Below are 11,152 nucleotides of genomic sequence, written 5' to 3' on the forward strand. Positions count from 1 at the left end.
CTGGGTGCTAGGTTGGACTGGATGAGCTTGGAGGTCTCTTCCAACCTGGTTGATTCTATGATTTCTGCCTGGGCAGGCTCACTCAAAGGCAGGAGTTTCCCAACAGAAATATTCATACTCCTCACAGGATCACAGGATATCAGGGGTTGGAAGGGACCCAAGGAGATCATCAAGTCCAACCCCCCTGCCAGAGCAGGACAGTGCTGTCTAACACAGATCACAGAGGAACACATCCAGACAGAAGAACACATCCAGACAGAGGAACACATCCTAATCCAAGTATTCAGATCCCTGCCATGTGGAGCAGTGATGAGACGAGCAATCAGAGTGTGTATTAACCCCATGGCATTAGAGAGTAGTCTCCCCAGTTCCTTCAAGTCATACGGTACTCCTGGCAGGCCAACTCTCTACTGGACAGGTACTTTCAAAAGACCTTTGAGAAATGCAAAACTCTCTTGCATGTAAAATATTTGTTCCCTTTGCTTTTCTCATGTCTAACTCCATTTTGTATTTACATTTGTCAGTTGTGCTTGGGATCCTTAGCTGGAGAAAAAAAAGCTCTGCCAACATAAAGACAGAGATTCTGGGAACGTTCAGGTCTGGGTCAGAGTTGTAGGCTCCCCTCTAGCAGGGCTAGTGTGGAGATGGAACATTCATGGGCAGATTTTTTTCCTTCTCCAAGTCACAGCTGCTTGCTGCTGGCACCAAGCACAGGCGAGTTGAGAACTAGAGGAGGCAGTTCTGCACCGGATCCCTAAGCATCTGTGATGGGGGAGCTGAGAAACAGGATTTTCTTGGTGATGTTAACAGAGGTGAAACCAAAATCAATCCCAACTCACTGTTTTCAGGGATGGGGAATTTGGGAAACAGCAATGGGGGCTCAGAAGTCCAGGGTTGGGGAAATAATAATTGAGAACATTAAAGCCAGCCACTATTTCCTCAGACACCCCCTGGATCCAAGCCACCATCAGCTCGAAATGCAGCAAGGTGCAGCTGGAAGCCGTTGGGTATTGCAGGTTTTGTTTGTCTTCAAAGGAAATAGAGATGAAACCAAGAGACAGCAGAAGTATCAATACAAAGGTTATCAAACGTGCTTAGCAACAATTTGCAGGCAAACATGAAAGCCTAACTTGTTATCTGCACATGTAGGACATGCCAAACAATAACACCTCCTTCTGCACGCTGTGTGCCAGAGCTGCCACCATCAATTACTCATTCATGGCAATTTTTGCTTTTCATAATTTGGGTGGAGAGAGATTCACCTTATTTACAAATCAAATAGTGAGCCTCTGTACTTCAAAGCTTTTCTTTCTCTTCTCTCAGTCTATTCCTTTTTTTTTCTCTGATTGACTGTGCTGGCCTTGTTTGCTTTTGTGCAACTCAATGAGCCCCTTCTTTTTCCCTCTTTATTTCCAAGGCTTGCTTAGCTACATTCTGCTTCCTTTGCCATCATTTTGTAGTTCATACAACAAGAACAAGGCCACCAGATGAGGAGAGCACCTCCAGGTTGCTCTGAAGACTGTTTCTTTCCCCTCCTCACCCCTGCCCCGTGCCATGGTTATTTGCAGCCCTTTCCTTCATGCTCTTCACCTTCCCCCTTGCCCTGCAGTCCACACCTTGGATGAAAGATCTGAACTCAATGGCACCATCACAGATCCACAGGACTGCTGTGACATACCTCAGCTTAATATACATCTTCTAGCAACTGGTTGCAATACCTTCACCAAGCTGCTTTCCACCAGATCTCTCACCAGGCTTCTTGGTGATACAGACATCACCACTTGGTTACTGACCAGCAGCTAAACCTGCTTTTGGGAAGGCAAAGCTGTGTTTAGAAGCAGGCTGTATAAACTGGAGTGCAGCACAAGGCCAGCCTTCCGCTCTCACAGCTTGCAGCAGGTGGAAGTTGTGCAAAGTCCAATGCCCACTCTGCAGAGCTTTTCAGGCCAGGCACTTGCTACTCAGCATTGCAATAGCACAAAGTTGGAACTGAAGCCAGTCAACATTGACTCTGCTTTACTAATATATTAACCTTTGCCTAAGACAAACACAAAGGACTGTTCTAAAACAGCAGTCCTTGCCCACACAGAGGCAGTCAGCCAAAGGGAGTCTTCTTACAAGCCCTAAGCAAATGGAGAAAATGAAGAGATGGATGTTTATGTAAATTACTACTTAAGCAAAAACCAAACACACACAAAAAGAGGCATTTCTGATTGCTCCTTTATATTTTAGAGGCTGAGCAATCACATTTTAAGACGTCCTAAGTTAGCAGCTATTGAACTGGCAGCACCATGTGTAGTGGTTCTTTACTGTACCACAAGTTTTGGTAGCTGTAAAGCTCTGGGTAGGGAAGTCTATGCTATTTGTGTAGGTAGATGCAAATCCCCGTGTCAAAGGCACTGGCATCAACACTCCTAAACGATGCTTTCTGCACAAAACTGCTCTAAAGACGCCCTGAGAAGCTTCCTTGGCTGGTGAGCTCCACAGACATTAAAAGGCTGGCTTGCCTTTCCATCTCTCTCTCTCTCCGCAGCACCTTGCTTCTTACAGCACCGACTCCAATGTGTGCCTGAGGAAACAAACCCACCCCACGGTGCTTGGCTGCTGCCTTTGCAAAGCTCAGCTTGGAGACAATCTCTGACAAAATGGTTCTAAAGACTGCTTCTGGTTTTTATGGATGTGACACAAATTCAAATAAAACACTTGTGAAAGGCACGTTCTGACGATCACTGTTTGTCTTTGCTCTCCTCACGTCTCGGGGCTGGAAATTATTAATAGCAATTCTTTCAACGTGGAGAGTCTTTCAGTGCTGGCAGAAGGACCACGTAGCTATCACAGAAGCCAAGAGCCTGAGCTGAGGAACGTGCTGAGTAGCCCATCCCTTGCGAAGATGCTGGATATCCAAACCTGTTTCATGTCTCGCAGGCGTCGCTGGAAGCCTCGATTATGTCGACATGACCAGATTGCTTTTCTGGTTCAGCTGTTCAACTGCACAAAGGTCTGACTTCAGCACTGATTTGACTTCAAGGTATTTTGAGGTGTGTGCAAGGGCTAGGCTCCTTAAGGCTGGCATTACTCACAGTGAGCATTTCCTTTGCTGAATCAAAGCAGCTAAAGGTATAAAATCCTGCCCTTCGTGTTGCTTTTCCACCTAAGTGGTGGCTACAAAAGCACCCAGTGAACAAAGAGAACATCTCTTCTGATCTAGTCTGCAGCTGGAGGGAAAGAAGTGAACCCCTCTGTAATTAAGAGAAAGCCAAAGTGGACCTGGCTGGCATTTAGCCTCTGGAGGGGGACCGATACAGGCTGTATTGCAATGGTGCATGGGTGCGGTGCAGGTTCCTGCAGTGAGCCAGCCTGCAGCCCCTTCTGTTGGCCTCCTTTGATATCCCAAGCAGGGTGCAGCATGCCCTCTGCTGTGACCTGTGCTTGCTGCTGTGCAAGCCTTTCTGCAGCTGGGCGCGAATCTCAAACCAAGAGCTTTACTGCCATGGGACAAACCACCCCACCATGCTTCACAGTCTGCAAACATGCTTGATTTGAGCACAGGACTGATTCCATTGCCTTGCAAATGGTGGATGTGGATTCTCTAAACCCAGAATTTCAAGGTGCTCTAATGTTCTGCCCACCCCAGCAGGAGAATCTGCTTGAACTTTAAACACAGCACAAATCCCTACTTTAGCATGCAGAACAGTGCACTGAAAGGGCTCTCAAGAGTTTGAGAACTTGAGAGTCTCCAAGCTAGGTTTCAAATTGAGCTGCAAACAGATTTTTAAGCAAGCTCAGGGTGAATTTTAAATAAGCACACAGCTGTTTCTCCAATGAATGGTTGGGCTTTCTGCTTCAGTGTCAGGGTGCTGAGACTCTGGAGCAGGCCTCCAAGGATGCTCTGCTTGCCTCCTCTCTGGGGGTGTTCAAGGCCAGGATGGATGATACTTTGAGCAACTGAGTGTAGTTGAGAGGTGTCCCTGCCCATGGCAGGAGGTTGGAGGAGGTGAATTCTCTGGTCCCTTCCAACCTAAGTCATTCAATGGTTTTATGGTTCAAGCAATCTGAGGCCAGTATTTGAGATAAAGACAAAGGAGAAAATTGCATGGAAAGAGGCAAATAAGCACACATTTGACAGCTCCAAAAATTATTCTTGTGACTCACAATCACCAAAACTTCAGCTTTTGTCTGCATCCAAAGGCCATGGGAAATGAAACTTACCCCATGCAGGCTTGACACAGGCTTGTAGGCATGCCTGTACCAAAGATGGGTGAGAATTTCTTCAGGTAAGTGACTTTGCTGCAGAAAGCTGAGCAATGAGAAGTTACCAATGCTAATGACTTCCAGCCCCTCTAAGTGGGATAATTGCAATTATTTGGGCTTTCAGCTTTTGCTCCCATGATGATGGAGCTTTGTGCAATGCAATCTAGGTCCAGAGCTTTGTGCCAGCCAAGAATTCCCTCCAACAGCCACTCTTGCTGCCTTTCCTTAGGTATTTAGCTCCTTTTTTTGATAACACACCAAAATGTTAGAGACAAAATACTGTGAAAAGAAGAGAGAAAAGAAAAAGAAGCAGCAGGAAGAAGCTGAGCAGTGGCCAGGTGCTGCTGCAGCAAACAGTTTTGCTTGGAAATACAAAGTCTGTGTTCACACAACAGAAGAAATTGTTGCCATTCAAGTCAAGCTAATTACAGTCAGAGGCTGGTTGCAAAAATGAATTATAAATCAGTGTTTAAGAGTCTAATAACAACTGCAAGGGGCACAAGGAACCAGAGCAATGTGTCTGTGTGCACTGCATGATCTTGTGAGCCTGAAATGAGAGTTAATTATGAGAAGAAAGTGACTGAAGCGCTGCTGCTGCTGAAGAATGTCCCCCGCATGCCTGCAGTGTGCTGTGACATTCTCCTTTGCTTTCAGCTCATTCTGGGTTGTCAACAATAAGATTTGTTCTTGACAGAAGGCCTGAAGAGGAGGATGTCTTTGCTGACTGTGGGGGATTGGACTAGATGCCCTTTGGAGGCCTCTTCCAGCCCAAAGCATTCTGTAGTGCTGTCCTCTGTAATGTTGCAGCAGGTACGGCTCTGGCTAGCCAGGGGCTGCTCCTCCCTCACACACTTAAACTGCTCCTGGAGACATTTGTGAGGCTGGGGATCAGCGTCCTGAATCTAGCAGAGAATCAACAGAAATTAAAAAGACATATTTCCTTCTTTCTTTCCCTTCCTTCCTTCCTTCCTTCCTTCCTTCCTTCCTTCCTTCCTTCCTTCCTTCCTTCCTTCCTTCCTTCCTTCCTTCCTTCCTTCCTTCCCTCCTTCCTCCCTTCCTTCTTCCCTTCCTTCTTTCCTCCTTTCCTCCTTGCCTTCCCAGTCTGCCTTTCCTTCTCTTTCTTTCTTTCTTTCTTTCTTTCTTTCTTTCTTTCTTTCTTTCTTTCTTTCTTTCTTTCTTTCTTTCTTTCTTTCTTTCTTTCTTTCCTTCTTTCCTTCTTTCCTTCTTTCTTCCATTCTTCCTTCCTTTCTTTCTTTCTTTCTTTCTTTCTTTCTTTCTTTCTTTCTTTCTTTCTTTCTTTCTTTCTTTCTTTCTTTCTTTCTTTCTTTTTCTTTCTTTCTGCCTTGCCTGCCTTCCTCCTTTCCTTGCCTTCCTGCCTGCCTTGCCTGCCTTCCTCCTTTCCTTTCCTTTCCTTTCCTTTCCTTTCCTTTCCTTTCCTTTCCTTTCCTTTCCTTTCCTTTCCTTTCCTTTCCTTTCCTTTCCTTTCCTTTCCTTTCCTTTCCTTTCCTTTCCTTTCCTTTCCTTTCCTTTCCTTTCCTTTCCTTTCCTTTCCTTTCCTTTCCTTTCCTTTCCTTTCCTTTCCTTTCCTTTCCTTTCCTTTCCTTTCCTTTCCTTTCCTTTCCTTTCCTTTCCTTTCCTTTCCTTTCCTTTCCTTTCCTTGCCTTGCCTTGCCTTGCCTTTCCTTGCCTTTCCTTGCCTTTCCTTGCCTTTCCTTGCCTTTCCTTTCCTTGCCTTGCCTTGCCTTGCCTTGCCTTGCCTTGCCTTGCCTTGCCTTGCCTTGCCTTGCCTTCCCTTATTTCCTTTCTTTCTGGTTGCTGTCAGTGAAAACCAAGCAGATTTACTGCATAGCAGGAAAATAAAGCACACAAAATAAGGCCAGGGCTGAGGAGGTTTTCCTGGCCTTTAATTTTTACCTTTGGAGCACAGGTTGTGCATTAACCTTCCTTACATCACTCAGCACTGAATCTCATCTGTGCACTGGAGTCACCCCTCCAAAACATCTTTTGTGCCTTCTATCGAGCAGAAGAAGATGCAGAGAAATTTCAGCTAAGGGCAGCAGCTGCTGGTTATCTTCCTTCTCAAAGGAGACATCTGGGCTGCATGCATGCTGCATACCCTGGGTGGGAATCTTCCCACAGGAACTTGCTTGACCAAACCTCTTTGTGGAATCGTTCCCTTAACACCCTTTAGCTGAAGATCTATTAAAGCAATGATAACTGTAAATGCAAAGCTGGGCAGAAGACTCAATAGCAGGTAGACAGAACAGCAGGGAGCTCCAAGAGGAGTGCTGGTGACACCTTTGTGCCTCCCCAGCGAGCCCTCTGGTTTCCCATGCCATAGAGATAACCTGGGCGTCGTGAGCAGCATCAATCACCAAGCTCCAGTCTGATGCAGATCCCATGCAGGCCTGAGGAGCTCAGCACCTGCCTGACCCTCACTGGGAAGTGTGTCCTGCTTTGAGGATTTTCTAGGAGAACTCACAGAATCTCAGACTCACAGAATGGCAGAGGTTGGAAGGCACCTCCAGAGCTCATCCAGTCCAATCCCCCTGCCAGAGCAGAAGCACCGAGGGCAGCTCATGCAGGAACACATCCAGGTGGCTTTGAAAGTCTCCAGAGAAGGAGACTCCACAACCTCTCTGGGCAGCCTGCTCCAGTGACAAAGTTTCTCCTTCTGTTCCCCTGGCACCTCCTCTGCTTCAGCTGGCACCCAGTGCCCCTCGTCCTGTCACTGGACATCCCAGAGCAGATTCTGACTGTCCCTGCACATCTTTACAAGTAGCAATGAGGGCAGCTTCCTCTGCTCCAAGCTCCCAGCCCCAGCTCCCTCAGCCTGGGCTCTCAGGAGATGTTGCACTGCCTGCAGCAGCTTGGTGGCTCTGGGCTGGGCTGTCTCAAGCAGTTCCCTGAGGTCCTTCTTGAGCTGAGGGGCCCAGAACTGGACACAATGGGGCAGATGTGGCCTCAGCAGGGTAGAGCAGAGGGGCAGGAGAACCTCTCTGGACCTACTCACCACAGTCCTTCTAATCCACTCAGCAGCTGAAATTGTGTTTTGCTTGAAGTGTTATGGTTCACAGCGGATCTGACAGAAACAGTGATATTTGTTCATTAAACTTTAACCAATTAATTCTCTGCCCCATGAACTTTGCATCTTGACTGATCATGGCTGCTGCCTTGCTCACTTTCCTCTGTCACCTTTCACTATCATCCCCAACTGCATTTGATCTCTGGATGTTAGAGACGAAGTGGGAAAATCTGGCTGCAGCCTGCAGAAACCTCAGCACTGCAAAGGTGTTTCCCTCTCCTCTCATGTTGAGGAACAGGGAGCCAAAATGTGCCAGAGCTGCCCAAAGGATGCCCTCCCACACCAGCCTGCTGCATACACAGCCCTGCTTGGCCCCAGGGAAGCAGGAATGCCTCAGAAACATCTGTCAGCCAATGTTACACATTTCACCTGTGCCTGGTACTTTGTACTTCCCTCTGGGCCTGCAATGTTATGGCCCTCTGGATGCTGAGAAAGGTTCTGCTCCCAGGGATTTCATTCCAGGGGTTTATGAAGGCAATCAGCTGACAAAAGGAGATGTGCAGGTGGACTACTTACTGCAGATCTCACTCATCCTGAGAGTCAATTCATTGTCATGGGCAGAGGCTCCCTGAGCAGCCCCAGGTTTTTACAGGAGTACATACACAGCAGGATTTCCCTGTTTCAGGCTGTGACTGTTTCAGGGGGGCTGAAAGTCTTTTCTCTGGCATATGCTGTGATTTCTTCCAGAGGAGCCTCCCTCTCCCTCCTCTAAGAGTGCTGCAGAGACCACCACAGCGTGAAGGCTCTCTGAGAGCTCCCTTCTTGGGGCTGAGCACAGCTCACAGAATCACAGAACTGTCAGGGTTGGAAGGCATCTGAAGGATCATCCAGTTCCAATCTCCCTGCTGTGGACAGAGACACCTCACACTAGATTAGATTGCCCAAAGCCACATCCAGCCTGGCCTTAAAAGCATCCAAGCACCTGATGGGCTGCTTTTCACAGCTCCCTTCTGAAGCTTGACTTTCCTGGTGGCAGACACAGTCATAATGTCTCAGGTAATTAGCTTTGCCTGAGATGATGATCACTTGCTTCAAGGAGACAGCAAATCTACACGTTGCAATGTGAGGCAGCCTGAGAGCCTTCATGCACCCTTTTGGAGCTCCCTCTGTGCTCTTGCATCTCTCCCTAAATCGTACCTCCTCTCCTGGGGAAAGGCTCACCAGGGCTTATCAGATTCAATTACTGCTGTTTCAGATCACTGTTCTCATGTGAAACCAGAACACAAATAAGCCAAGACTACCTCCATGCCCCCAAACAACTACAGATGCCAATGATTCACCAGGTACTCATGCCAAAGCAATGTTTTATAGTTCCCCAGTGAAAGCTTTCAGCCTACCCAGGCTAAAATCTTTGTCGTGCCAGGAGGTGGCTGGTGGAGAAGGGCACTGCACAGGGATGCACAGCACATTCAGCAGCTGCTGTGCACTCCCATATGGCTTATGGACAACCTTCTCTCTTCCAGCAGAATCGAGGGTGAGTGGATAATAAAAGTTATGTTTGCTTTCAAGAAAATTCAGAGTTAGAATCCAATCTCTGACCTTGCTGCCAGTGGAAGAGGGACACACTTTGCCCTTCTGCTTCCCTGGCCTCCTCCCTGGTGCAGCTTAAAGACTCACAGAATGGTCTAGGTTGGAAAGGATCTCCAAAGCTCATTCAGTCCAACCCCCCTGCACATCCTCCACTAGGCCAGGTTGTCCAGAACCCTTCTGAGTCTCACCTTGAATATCATAGAATCATAGAATGGTTTAGGTTGAAAGGGACCTCAAAGATCATTCAGTTCCAACCCCCCAGCATAGGCAGGGACACCTCCCTCTAGAATCTCCAGGCATGGTGCCTCACCCACCATCCTGGGCAACCTGTTGCAGTGTCCACCACCCTCATAGTAAAGAACTTGTTTCTCACATGCAATCTAAACCTGCTCTGCTCTAGTTTGAAGCCATTGCCCTCATCCTGGCCCTGCAGTCCTTTGCAAACAGTTTCTCTCCATCTTCCTTGTAGCCTACTCCAGGTACTGGCAGGTTGCTATGAGGTCTCCCCAGAGCTTTCTCTTCTCTTTGCTTGTTTCCTTGTTATGGGTTTAAGGTACTGACTTTCAGAGGGTTAGACAGGACCCAGGGAGTTGCAAATGGTTATTCTATCCCATAATTTTGCTATCTCTTTACAAGCTGACTCTAGGGCCAGCTGACTCCTTTTTCTCCCTTCTGACTTCACTTATCTGGTGTGTGGGCGGGGTTTGGTCCTACCTGCATCTTTGGGCAGCCTGGATAACTTTGTCTGTTCAATTCTGGCCTTGTAGGAGCTAATGTAGAGATGAGGCAGGGAGAAAAGAGAACTGAGGCCTGGGTATTGAGGCATGGTTGGGGAGAAGGTTTCCCTTGGTCTGTTGGATGATGTATTTCTATGATGGATTTACACAGTCAGTGTTTCATGTATATTTTGGAATACCACTCTGTATTTCTCTCTAATGCAGGGTGGAGAATTTCCCCTTAACTTCTTTGAGAAGGGTTGAAGAGCATCTGCCTCCCTCCCTGTAAACCCAAGGCACCCCTGCGGGCTCCAGCCCGGCCAGTCCCCGCTGCTGGGTGGCTGCCCAATGCCTCTGCCAGCTGATGCGCTCCTGTGGAGCCCTGCCTGAGCTGGCAGGGGTGAGGGAGAACCACTGCCATGGCTCGAGACATGCCTAGATTCCAACAAGCCATAGACTCCCTTAGGGTCCTCCTGAAAGAGCCAGACTGGTGCAGAGGATGGACACTGGAAAATGCAGTCTTTTGTTGTTCCATCCCATAATTGTGTATCTAGAAAAACTGGCTGCAGAGTCACTTTCTTTCTCTTTTCTCTCTTCTTTCTGCTCTGGGTCAGGAGCTCTTACCTGGTAATAGAGGGGAGTGTCTCAGGCCTGGTATTTGGGGGTGGGGAGGGGGTAGAAAAGGAGCACTGGGGTTCTGTCCCTGGTAGGGTGAGGAGTTTGGAGGAACTTTGGCGTAACCACTGAATCACAGAGTCATTGGGGCTGGAAAATACCTGCGAGGTCATCAAGTCCAGCCTATAAGCTAACACCATGACATCAGCTAAACCATGCCACCACACTCCAGGGGGGGTGACTCCAGAACCTTCCTGGGCAGTCCATTCCAGTGCCTTCTGTATGAAGCCCAGACTGTGCCTTTTATGTATTTGCTCTTCTTTGCTCTGCTTTGCACTGTAGCCTGTAGTTTATGAACTGCATTCCCATTTAATCTGCCAATGCAGTGTGCATTACTATCATAGAATCATAGAACCAACCAGGCTGGAGGAGACCTCCAAGATCATCCACTCCAACCTAGCACCCAGCCCTAGCCAATCAACCAGACCATAGCACTAAGTGCCTCAGCCAGGCTTTGCTTGAGCACCTCCAGGCACAGTGACTCCACCACCTCCCTGGGCAGCCCATTCCAATGCCAATCACTCTCTCTGCCAGGAACTTCCTCCTAACATCCAGCCTAGACCTCCCCCAGCACAACTTGAGGCTGTGTCCCCTTGTTCTATTGCTGGTTGCCTGGCAGAAGAGCCCAACCCCACCTGGCTACAGCCTCCCTTTGGGTAGCTGCAGACAGCAATGAGCTCTGCCCTGAGCCTCCTCTTCTGCAGGCTGCACACCCCCAGCTCCCTCAGCCTCTTCTCAGGGGACTGTGCTCCAGGCCCCTCACTAGTTTCATCATCCTTCTCTGGACATGTTCCAGTATCCAATCCCTCTGTGGAGTCTTCTTTGACTCCTTTGACAGCAGTTCTAGAGCACATCTTCCCCGATGGCTTAAAACAAAGTGGTGCCAGTCCCTCCCA

Source organism: Pogoniulus pusillus, chromosome 1, assembly GCF_015220805.1.
Source record: "Pogoniulus pusillus isolate bPogPus1 chromosome 1, bPogPus1.pri, whole genome shotgun sequence".
Taxonomy (NCBI): domain Eukaryota; kingdom Metazoa; phylum Chordata; class Aves; order Piciformes; family Lybiidae; genus Pogoniulus; species Pogoniulus pusillus.